The sequence below is a fragment of the Pristiophorus japonicus genome, chromosome 9 (genome assembly GCF_044704955.1).
Source record: "Pristiophorus japonicus isolate sPriJap1 chromosome 9, sPriJap1.hap1, whole genome shotgun sequence".
Lineage (NCBI taxonomy): Eukaryota > Metazoa > Chordata > Chondrichthyes > Pristiophoridae > Pristiophorus > Pristiophorus japonicus.
Genome location: NC_091985.1, coordinates 218,469,966 through 218,482,070, shown reverse-complemented (window position 1 = coordinate 218,482,070; position 12,105 = coordinate 218,469,966). Strand labels below are relative to the sequence as shown.

Here is a 12,105-nt window from a genome sequence, read left to right as displayed (position 1 = left end):
CAGGGTCTGGTGTAATATAAACAGAGACTGGACCTAGTGTAATATAAACAGAGACAGGGTCTAGTGTAATATGAACAGAGACAGGGTCTAGTGTAATATAAACAGAGACAGGGTCTAGTGTAATATAAACAGAGACAGGACCTAGTATAATATAAACACAGAGACACGGTCTAATGTAATATAAACAAAGACAGGGTCTAGTGTAATATAAACACAGAGACAAGGTCTGGTGTAATATAAACAGAGACTGGACCTAGTGTAATATAAACAGAGACAGGGTCTAGTGTAATATGAACAGAGACAGGGTCTAGTTTAATATAAACAAGGACATGATGTCGTTATAGAATCACAGAATCTAAGAATGATACATTTCAGATTGTGTACATCGTGCCCACTGGTGCCTGTGTCGGCACTCATTTGAAAGACCTAACCAATTAGTCCCACTTCCCCTGCTCCTTCCCTATATCCCAATTAGTGCCAGTCCCCCTGCACTTTCCCAATATCTCTGCATTTTTTCCAATTCAAGTATTTCCCAATTCCCTGCTGAAACTTATTACTGAATCTGCTCCTGGCCCCCTTTCAGGCTGTGTATTCCAGATCATAACAGCTCATTGTGTATTTATTTCCTCATTTCGCCTCTGATTCTTGTGCTAGTTAAATCTGTGTCCTCTGGTTACAAACCCTACAGTCTCTGGAAACAATTTAAGAACATAAAAGCATAAGAACTGGAAGCAGGAGTACGCCATGCAGCACTTCGAGCCTGCTCCGTCACTCAATAACACCATGACCTCAACCTAATCCTCGACCTCAACTCCACTTTTCCACCTGTTCCCCATAATCCCGTGATTCCCCTGGAGTCTATAAATCTATCTATCTTAGCTTTGAATATACTCAATGACTCAACAGCCACAGTCCTTTCAGGTAGAGAATTCCAAAGATTCACAATCCTCTGAGTGAAGAAATTCCTCAACTCGGTCAGAAATGGCCTATCCCTTATCCTGAGACTATGCCCCCTAGTTCTAGACTCTCCGGCCAGGGGAAGTAACCTCTCAGTATCTACCCTGTCAATCCCCCTTATCAATGAGATCCCCTCTCATTCTTCTAAACTCGAGAGAGTATAATCTACTAAATCTCTGTGGTCTCACCAAAGCCCTGTACAATTGTAGTAAGATTTCCTTACTCTTGTACTCCAACCTCCTTGCAATAAAGGCCAATATGCCATTCACCTTCCTAATTGCTTGCTGTATCTGCATGCTAACTTTGAGCGTTTCCTGTACGAGGACACCCAAGCCTCTCTGAACATTTAACATTTTCTCACAATGTAAAATATTTGTTTTTCTGTCCTTCCAAATAAAGTGAATAACCTCACAGTTCCCCACATTATGCTCCATCTGTCTTATTGCCCACTCTCTTAACCTGTCCATATCCCTTTGCAGATGCTTTGTGTTCTCTTCACAGCTTACTGTCCCACCCATCCCTCGACACTGCTCCTGATACCTGGCACCTCTTGAACCACTGCATCAACATTGGGAACAAATGACTGGGTTGAGGCCCATCTTGGGTAAAAACATGAGGACCACTGTGTCTGTAGTGTGCATCATCTACAGTAGCAAGTCACCAAGGCTTCTTCAATCCCTATCACTGAGATATCAAGGACGAGGCACACTGTGTTTAAAAGAAAACTGATGCCGGTGGACACCAAGCGGGTGCGGGGCCTGGACGAATCCCAGTCGCCGCTGCTGTTTGAGAGGGCCGATGTGGGCACCAAGCTGGGGCCTGTACACCCCCGGGCGGACGGGCGAACCGCCGCCGAGCCGAGGCCCGTGTTTGCGCGGGCCGGCCTGGTGAGCCAGGCGGACGGCTGGGTGTACTCCGACTGCGGGCGGAGCAAGGTGCTGTGCACCATGTATGGACCCCGCGAGAACGACAGGAAGGAGGAGCGCCGCATGAACGGGGCAACCCTGGGTTTTGAGTTCAGATTCGCCCCGTTCTCTTGTAGGAAGAGAGCCGCCTGGATCCACGGCAACTGGGGAAAAGAGAACTCGTCGATCATGGAGCAGAGTCTGCCGCCTGCCATCTGCCTTTGTGGATATCTGAACGGAATATATGGAATTAAGGACAGTAAAGTAAACGGGATATATGAAAATGTATAAGCCATGGAAGAATAGCTGGGAGAATGTCAGATTGCAAATAGTGCAACATCAGCATAGCTAACAGTCTGTCTCAAAGTTTCAAGTCACTACTCCTGCCAATGACATCTAATTGTAACATAAAATAAATCTGCAGAATTGCAAGGTCTCAGTTAGTAGTCACACCATTAGATTGAAACATTTAGAGGCAATGCTTGAGCTTTCAAGAAGAACATCTCATATAGATTGACTAATGAGTGGCTGAGTTAGACTGTCAATCCATTTGTATTTTGTTATCTGATTTCAAAACTGTATAACTGTTGACGCTTTACGATGTAACTTCACCTATCCGTAGGGAGTGTGTACGCTCTATCCAGAGAGTATATCTTCTGTCTGATAGGTCTTACTGGCCGGTAATAAAGACTGCTTTGTTCAAAGCACAAGAGGTATTCGACTCAGTAATTTTACTGAACCAGATTGAGGTAAAAGAATCCGGGAATTTACATTTGGTGTCAGAAGTGGGATCTCAACGGACGACTGCCGAAAACTTGCGAATTAAGAGCCAGACTAGCCTTGGACGAGACAAGGGGAAAGTGGCCACTGGAGTGAGTATGATTTCAATACTGCTCCAGTTTCCCCCGGTTTCAAAAGTATGAGGAAAGTTTAGCCACTCGCTGCTTCTCAGGTAGTGTCTGAACGAGATCCAGGACAATCTGGTGAATACCTTTCAAACTTAGAATAGGGATAGAGATAGGGAAATTGCGCGATGACGCAAACCAAGCGGCGACTTGGAAAGATAGTTAGAGCTAGATAGGGATAGATGATCAATCATGGATCCAAAAAATTAATAGGAAAGAAAAGAGACTCTTGTGAATGTCTGTTTAAATGAGAAATGCTTCTGTGATTTTTACTGTGTAAAAAAAGCTGGGGAGTTGTGGTTTGTTTTATCTCAAACAGAATGAAAGTTTGTTTTAACCCTTCGTAGTGTTGTCCTGTATGTGGGAAGTTTAAGAGTGTGAACCTTATTGAATTACGTATATTCGGATGATAAGTTACGGAGCCAGGAAATGCACAAAGGATAGGTTTGTTAAAAAAAAAGAAAAAATTACATGGTCCCGGTGGTTAAAAAAAAAAGAAAAACTTGTTGAAAGAAAACATTCAGAGAAGGCACAGCAAAACAACTGAGATGGATTCAAAAGGATTTTTAAAAAAAAATTATATTAAATAACACGACCTTGAGGCTGGAACAATTGAGATAACGAAAAGCAGTTCACAGCCTACGTGCCAGACTTCTCTCTAGTTATACAAAAAAAAGTAACGTACTAAATAGGTGCTAAAAAAAATGTTCTGAGATTTTAAATTATGAAAAGAATTCCACTGCAGTAAAAAAAATAAATCACTCCTGTCCAGTTGGCAGAAAAACTCCATTAAATTAGGGCTTTCATTGACTGATTGAATTTAAACTGCGCAGTAACGCGAAAGGATAGGGAAATTTGGAGACTGAAAGAAATTAATTGAGGCTCATACGAAATCAAAATTAGAAAATTAGGCTCACAGGGAATAAAATGGGGAATTAAATAGAGGATAGGTGTTCAATTCAGGTACGACGTCGACCTTGTATATCACTTGGCCCGTCTAGGCTCTGATTGAATTAAAAAACCCGCAGCAACTCGGAAGGTAGGGCCGACGCGAACGCGCAGCGGCGCAGACGCGCAAACGACGCGAACGCGCAGCGACACTAACGCGTAGTGACGCAAACGCGCAGTGACGTAGACACGCAGTGACGCCGACGCGTAGTGACGCAGAGGCGCAGCAACGCGTATCGCGAAAGTCAGTGCTAATGTCAGTAAGTCTTTGTAAGTCTTAAGTGTTTAGAGTTTTAAGTATTGAAATCGCGCGGCGACGCGGGTAAGTGTTAGAAGTCTTTGTCTATTTTGTATTGAAATCGTGCGGCGACGTGAACCGCGCGGCGACGCGGGTAAGTATTAGAAGTCCTTGTTTATCTTTTAAAATTTTAAGTATCTTAACTCGCGCGGCGATGTGAGCCACGGGTCGACGCGGATTGCGTGGCGACGTGAACTGCGAGGCAATGCGGATTGCGCGGCGACGTGAACTGCGGGGCGACGTGGGAGTTTTAAGTATCGCGCGGCGACGTGAACGGCGTGGCGACGCGGGTAAGTGTTAGCATTAGTAAAGTTTGTTTATTTGGAGTTAGTTAAAGTCAGTGTTAGTTTCTGTAAAGTCTGTGTCTATTTTTAAGTTTGTTTAAATTGCACGACGACACGAACACGTAACGACACGGTAATACGAGGGGCAGCGTGAAAATGGGTAATCAGTTGGATAAAACAACGGATGCGGATAGTCCGCTACAAAAGCTATGTGAGGATTTCCCTGAAAGAGCTGATGACTTTAGAAAATTATCAGGAGCCCTGAATAAATTATTAGGGGATGACCAGTGGCCTATAGGTGGCACTAGAAGCGTAGCGGTAGCAAAAAAAGCACAGGGATTAATTTGGAGAAGGGGACGAGGAAAAGGGGATAAAAATTTAATTGCAACCTGGCGACATTATTGTCAGAAATTAAAAGATGCATCACTTCTGTCAAGTTGGCAAACAAATGCTATTAAATTAGGACTTTCATTGACAGAGGGAACACATGTTAAAACTGTAGATGTCATAAAGAAAGAATGTGCGCACAAAAAAAAAACTTGCTAAGAGATCCTCTGGGACCTCTGAGAAAGGTATTGATCAACTACGAGCTAAAATGGCTGGCATTGTGTTAACCGAGGCTGATGATGAAATTGATGAGTGGCCACTGACTCAGCGCCCAACGGCGCCTCCCGCACCCCCTGGCCTCTTGCTCCAGTCCTCTTCCCAACACCCTCCACCTAACACTCCGGTAAAAAGAGGAGTTAAAAATAACCCCATACCACCAAAGCAACAAACCCGAACTGACTCCTCATCCTCTGATAGCGATTCGGATCCCCAGTTTACAAGCAATATAGCCGAAAGGACCAGATCTCACACTCGAAAGGGCAGAACTATATCTCGACATCACAAACAGTCCCGTAAATCTTCTAGTCAATCTACCAGTCCAAGTTGTGAAAGACATAGCAAACACCCCCGCCGATCGAGACGCAGAACTGTCAAGCAGTCAGACAGCTCTGAAACATCCTCCGGCCTAGAAATGATTTCCAAGATCCCAAAGTCCCGACACCAATTCCCTGTCAGACCAATGAAAACCCTGATGCACAACAAGCTGCAGACCACCTCTCTATAGATGTCTGTGATCTTCAAACAACTATTTGATTGCTCACACTATCCGGACAGATGGAGAGGACAGTTAGATATTATTGGCAGGAAAAGAAAGGGGAGGGGGGAGGTGCGCCCCCAACCCGGGTCAAGACTGAATACATGACTAGAAAGGAAGAGCCATCTCGGGAGGAAGGATCAATAGAACCGTAGTGTTGCATACAGGATTGGATGGATAAGCAAGGATACGGTTATACTAAACAACCAAACGGGCCGAGCCCTGCTAATAAACCTCCCTATTGTCCCCGGCATGATATGGGAAGAGGCCGGGACTGGGTAAGAGGAATTGATTGTTTTAATTGTGGGCAGGAAGGACATTGGAATAAAAATTGCCCCTACTGTCAGCATGGAAAAGGAAGAGGAGGAAGAGGAGGGGGGCAAGGGGGGAGAGGAGGATCTTACACTAACTTCTCCCAGAAACAACCCCTTTGGTCAATTGTCCCCCGATTGACTACGCAGCTTGATTGTGCAGGGATCCTCCCCGGACGACGAACCCATTCTGAATGAGTGGCAACCCTTTTTGATAGATACGGGAGCCTTCATGTCTTCTGTACAATCAAAGCTTAAACTCCCTGTCTCTACTGAAACACAGGAACTTTCAGGATTCTTGGGACAAATCTCGACATTCCCGGTGTCAGAACTAGTTAAGTGGGTTACCAAGAAGAATTGGTAGAACATCGATTTGTCATCACTACCAATCTGGACTGTAACTTGATGGCTAGAGACCTCCTTTGCAAATTCCAGTTGCATTTGGAGTGTGGAGATGATGGGATTATTGTAAAACAGGAAACCCTTAAGCGGCAGTATTATACCACTAGAACCCCTCAGTGGTGATCTCTGGACCTGCCGTAGGCACCCTATCACGTGACCCTAGCATATGATCCCAGTGGAAAGAATCAGGACCTGCAGAACTTTTATCAGGATCATGAAGGGGAAGTGAAGGGAATTCTATTAAGGGCTAGAGTGACTGGACTGGAAAGAGGCAGATTTTGTGGAAGTGGATAAGAATCTGTGGAAACAGCCCCTAACAATGGCACCGCATATTGCTCGTGAAGTATTAGCCCCTCACCATGCTAAAGATTTGGGAGTTATGGTACGCAAGGCCATAGATGAGGCTGACCCTACCAGCCGGGATGTGCAAATTGTAAAACATGGCCGAACAGTCCAATTTCATGGGGACCCCGAGAAGGTCTTAAGGACTCTACAGCATCATACTGGCTCGGACATACCTGACTATGTGGATCCTCATGTGTGGGCAGAGGACCCCTCCCAAGTGGGTTATACTCCCATTGATCCGATTGAGATCCCAGTGCAGGGCAATCACAGGCAATCCTAAACTGACCTTTTGGCACTGTACTGCAATTAATCTGGCCTGTTTTCTTACTGAGCCACCCCAAGATGAGGAAGAACCCAGTCATGATTGCTTATCTTTAATTTAAGAGGCCACATCAGTCAGGGAAGATTTAGTTGATGTACCAATGGAAGATCCAGACTGTATTCTTACTGAGCCAACCCAAGATGAGGAAGAACCCAGTCATGATTGTTTATGTATGTTGACGGAAGTACTTCTATTAATCCAGAAGAATCTCAGGATACGCCATAGTAAACCAGGAGAATCAGGTCTTGGAATCTGCCGCTTTTGAAACCGCCTATTCTGCTCAACAAGCTGAACTATTCGCCCTCACCCGAGCCTGTATCTTGGCCAAAGATCTCAAAGTCAATATCTATACCGACTCTAGGTATGCCTTTGGGGTGGCCCATGATTTCGGACAATTATGGAAAAATAGGGGATTCCTAACCTCACAGGGGAATGAGATATCTCATAAACAGCTAGTATCTGATTTGTTGCAAGCCCTCATGTTCCCCAAACACATTGCCATTGTCAAATGTACCGCCCATACTACCGGAAATTCTCTGGTTGATATAGGGAATCGTTGTCCTGACCAAGAGGCCAAACAGGCCTCTCGTGACCAACAGATGGTAGTGCCCAAAATTATGAGTCAGACTAAAAATCCTGCGAAGGATAAGTTAGCCTCGGAAAAACCAATGCCAACCATCCAAGATGTTATAAAAGCACAGGAGGACGCTCCTGAAAAAGATAAACTGTTGTGGAAATATTATGCATGTACTTATGACAATGTTTCTAAACTCTGGACCACTCCCGCGGAACAGACTTGCATGTCTGACAAGTTGGCTCTATGAGTTATTGAATATATGCATTTTGCTACTCATTGTGGAGCAAGGACCACGAGTGACACACTTTTGGCTACTTGGGGGCACCCTAGACTCCAGGCGCTCACCCAGAACATCAGTAGTCGTTGCCTGGTTGGCCAGCAACATAATCCAGGGAAGGGAGTCCCCTGTGATTGGGGTAAACAGCCCCTATCCGAAGGTCCCTTTGAGACATTTCAGTTGGACTACATTGAGTTGCAAAAAGTTCAGTGTTACAAATATGTGTTAGTAATAGTAGATGTGTTTAGCCGATGGATTGAAGCCTACCCTAACCTGGACAATAAGACTCAGACTGTTGTTAAGGTGTTAATGAGGGAAATTGTTCCTAGATATGAGATCTCAGCTAGACTGATGACCACCTATGTTCTTTCTCTGACTCAGGCTCTGCGACTAGTTCACAACCAGGTTCAAGATGCTCACCTCGACCTCCCAGTTTTACCCGAATTGTCCCTCGTGGCACCAGGGAAGTATGGATTCGGAAGGGATTAGAGCCACAATGGGAGGGGCCTTTTTAGGTGTCACTCACTACCCCCACTGCAGCCAAGGTTGAGGGGAAAAGTGCCTGGGTTCACCTGCACCACTGCAAGCTCATCACCATTTAAACAAATTTTGCTGGTTAGTCTAATTCCTGTTTCTGTTCCAGATCTCCTCTTCCCCATAGCTGAACAAGGCAGTTGAAGGAGGATCAGTTTGAACTTTTACCCGTAAGACAGCCAAATACACTGACGGAGACCTGAAGAAGGGAAACGTGAAAACAGAACTCTTTTTATCAGCTAAATAATTGGACTATTTATAAGATGAGACTGTGTCTGTATGCCACTGTCTGAATAATAGTGTTGATATATGACAGTTTTGGCGCACGGGAAGGAAGACAAAGGCGAGAGCTCCATGTAAACACCTTTTTGTATATATCTTACGTTTATGCGGAAAAAGGGCACTTCACTAGATGCTGGGTGTGTTCACATATCCCTATACATTCCAAAGGGGGAATTCCTTTGCGCACCGTTCCACTGACCCTAACTGAGACTGTTAGATGGATTCAAAGAAACGATATTGGAACAGGTAGCTAATCGCACTGCTGAGGCTCTGGAGGGCATCACAGCTGAAATGGTAGCGATAAGGACCGTAGCATTACAAAACCGAATGGCCCTCGATTACCTGTTAGCTGAGAAAGGGGGAACGTGTGCCCTGATAGGATCTGAATGTTGCACTTACATTCCTGATAGTTCAGAAAACATAACCCACCTTGCCGATCACATAAGGAGGGAGGTGAAGAAGTTATCCACACCAGCAAAAGAACTTAGCAGGTTTGATTGGTTTCTGGGTGGATCTTGGAGATCCTATCTAATACATGGGGCAATTGTTCTCATCGTAATAATAATTACCTGCTGTTTGATTGTTGGTTGCCTTAACCTCTGCTGTAAAGTAATGATGACAAGGTTAGCAGACCCTCTTGTGGTCAAGGGTTCCCGGGTTATGATCCAACAAACTAGAGAACTACTCAACAATGCAATACTCCTAGAATGATCCTAAATGTTATCATAGAATGATAAAAGGAGGGATGTGGATATCTGAACGGAATATATGGAATTAAGGACAGTAAAGTAAACGGAATATATGAAAATGTATAAGCCATGGAAGAATAGCTGGGAGAATGTCAGATTACAAATAGTGCAACATCAGCATAGCTAACAGTCTGTCTCAAGGTTTCAAGTCACTACTCCTGCCAATGACATCTAATTGTAACATAAAATAAATCTGCAGAATTGCAAGGTCTCAGTTAGTAGTCACACCATTAGATTGAAACATTTAGAGGCAATGCTTGAGCTTTCAAGAAGAACATCTCATATAGATTGACTAATGAGTGGCTGAGTTAGACTGTCAATCCATTTGTTATCTGATTTCAAAACTGTATAACTGTTGACGCTTTACGATGTAACTTCACCTATCCGTAGGGAGTGTGTACGCTCTATCCAGAGAGTATATCTTCTGTCTGATAGGTCTTACTAGCCGGTAATAAAGACTGCTTTGTTCAAAGCACAAGAGGTATTCGACTCAGTAATTTTACTGAACCAGATTGAGGTAAAAGAATCCGGGAATTTACATTTTCACAGGTACTCCAGGTCCCAGATTGAGGTGTACGTGATGGTCCTGGAGAACGATGGCTCCACCCTAGCAGCCGAGGCTGACCTGCACCTCCATGGTGGTGGGCTGCTCCTTGTTTGACGTGGTGGTGGGCTGCTCCTTGAGGCAGTGCGGGGAAGTCCCCGTCCTGGACCCGACTGCAGCCGAGGAGTACAGCGCAGCCAGCACCCAGGGGTTGGATAACGGCAGCTTGACTGTGGTACTGCTGCCCACCCTCAATCGGATCTCGGGACTGGTGTCGAAGGGAGAGTGGGAGGAGGAGACGTCAGTGGAAGCGATCAAGGCTTATATTGAGGGTTGTCAGAAGCTTTACTCTGTTGGTCCAGCAGTGCCTAACCAGATAAATTAAGAGGAAACTCCCACAGCTTGTCAGTAAGGCTTAGATGAACTCTTATTCGTGGATGTTTCAGTAAATACTTTTCTAAAAAAAAAGCTGATTTATTTGACATTTATATAGATGATCAAACTATAGCCAAGTTACAGGGTTACTAACATTGACAGAAACAAATCGCAACTTCCAGAATGAACATAGTTCTGTCTTGGGTGTAATTAACAGCAGAATCCAACCCCTGCCATCAGTTGTGAACGTGTTGGTGTCTCAGGAGGTCGGATAACAGAGTGAATCCCTTCCCACACACGGAGCAAGGAAACGGCCTCTCCCCAGTGTGAACTTGCTTATTGTGTACCAGCAGGTGGGATGAGTGAGTGAACCTCTTCCCACATTTGGAGTAAGTGAACGGCCTCTCCCCAGTGTGAACTTGCTGGTGTCTCAGGAGCTCGGATGACCGAGTGAATCTGTTCCCACATTTGGAGCAATTGAATGGCCTCTCACCAGTGAGAATGCACTGGTGTTTCTGGAGACAGAGTAACAGAGCGAATCTCTTCCCACAGACAGAACAGCTGAATGGCCTCTCTCCAGTGTGAACTCGCTGGTGTATCAGAAGGGTGGATGACAGAGCAAATCCCTTCCCACATTCGGAGCAAGTGAACGGCCTCTCTTCAGTGTGAACTACCTTGTTGTGTGCCAACAGACCGAATGATTGAGTGAATCCTTTTCCACACACAGAGCACTTGAACGGCCTCTCCCCAGTGTGAACTCGCTGGTGTTTCTGGAGACTGGCTAGCAGAGTGAATCCCTTCCCATAGACAGAGCAGGTGAACGTTCTCTCCCCAGTGTGAACTCGTTTGTGGTTCAGCAAGTTGGATGACCGAGTGAATTCCTTCTCACACTCAGAGCAAGTGAACGGCCTCTCCTCAGGGTGAACTACCTTGTTGTGTGCCAACAGGCCGGATGACTGAGTGAATCCCTTTCCACACACAGAGCCGGTGAACAGCCTCTCCCCAGTGTGGATTCGCTGGTGTTTCTGGAGACCGGCTAGCAGAGTGAATCCCTTTCCACAGTCAGAGCAGGTGAACGGCCTCTCCCCAGTGTGAACTCGTTTGTGTGTCAGCAGGTTGGATAACTGAGAAAATCCCTTCTCACACACAGAACAGGTGAACGACCTCGCCCTAGTGTGAATTAGCTGGTGTCTCCGAAGGTTGGATGAATGAGTAAATCCCTTCCCACACACGGGGCAGGTGAACCTCCTCTCCCCGGTGTGAAATCGTCGATGAGTTTCCAGCTCAGACGGTGATCTGAGTCCCTTCCTACATCCCCACATTTCCATGGTTTCTCCGTGGTGCGGGTATCCTTGTGACTTTCCATGTTTGGAAGATCAGTTGAAGCCTCGTCCACACACAGAACACGTGTACAGTTTCTCCCCACTGTGAATGGTGCAATGTGTTTTCAGGCTGTGTAACTGGTTAAAACTCTTTCCAGTCAGTGCACTGGAACACTCTCACTTGGGTGTGTTTGTCTTGGTGCTTTTCCAGTCACACTGACGTTTGAAATCCTTTCCCACAGACAGAACAGACAAACATTTCTCCTTCCACAGTCAAAGGTTGATGATATTCAGGTCCTGATGAATCGAGTGACTCTGTCAGATCTTGATGTGCTATTTGGTTTGAGTTTCCCATCTGAAAATCCTCCCATTCTAATACACTGTAAAAGGAGTTTACAAAAGTCATCACTGTACGTACAGGATAGAAATTCAGAACAGACAATTCTAGTTTCTATACAACGTTCCTTCACATACCCAGGATCATTTAACCCAGTCTGTTAATTGCTTTCAGCTATTGGATTTAACGTGTGTTCCACAGCATCTCTCTCACCTTCGATGTGTGAATAAAGCATCACGTCTGCAAACCTAGTTTTAAATTTACTCAGCAAATGTATTCAACAGAAGATG

At 45.2% G+C, this 12,105-nt stretch overlaps 2 pseudogenes; both read left to right on the top strand.

The window, feature by feature from the left end:
* LOC139273708 (zinc finger protein 721-like) overlaps positions 1-12,105 on the top strand; it is a 494,469-nt pseudogene that overhangs the window by 355,066 nt on the left and 127,298 nt on the right.
* On the top strand, positions 1,686-10,200 carry LOC139272885 (exosome complex component MTR3-like; annotated as a pseudogene).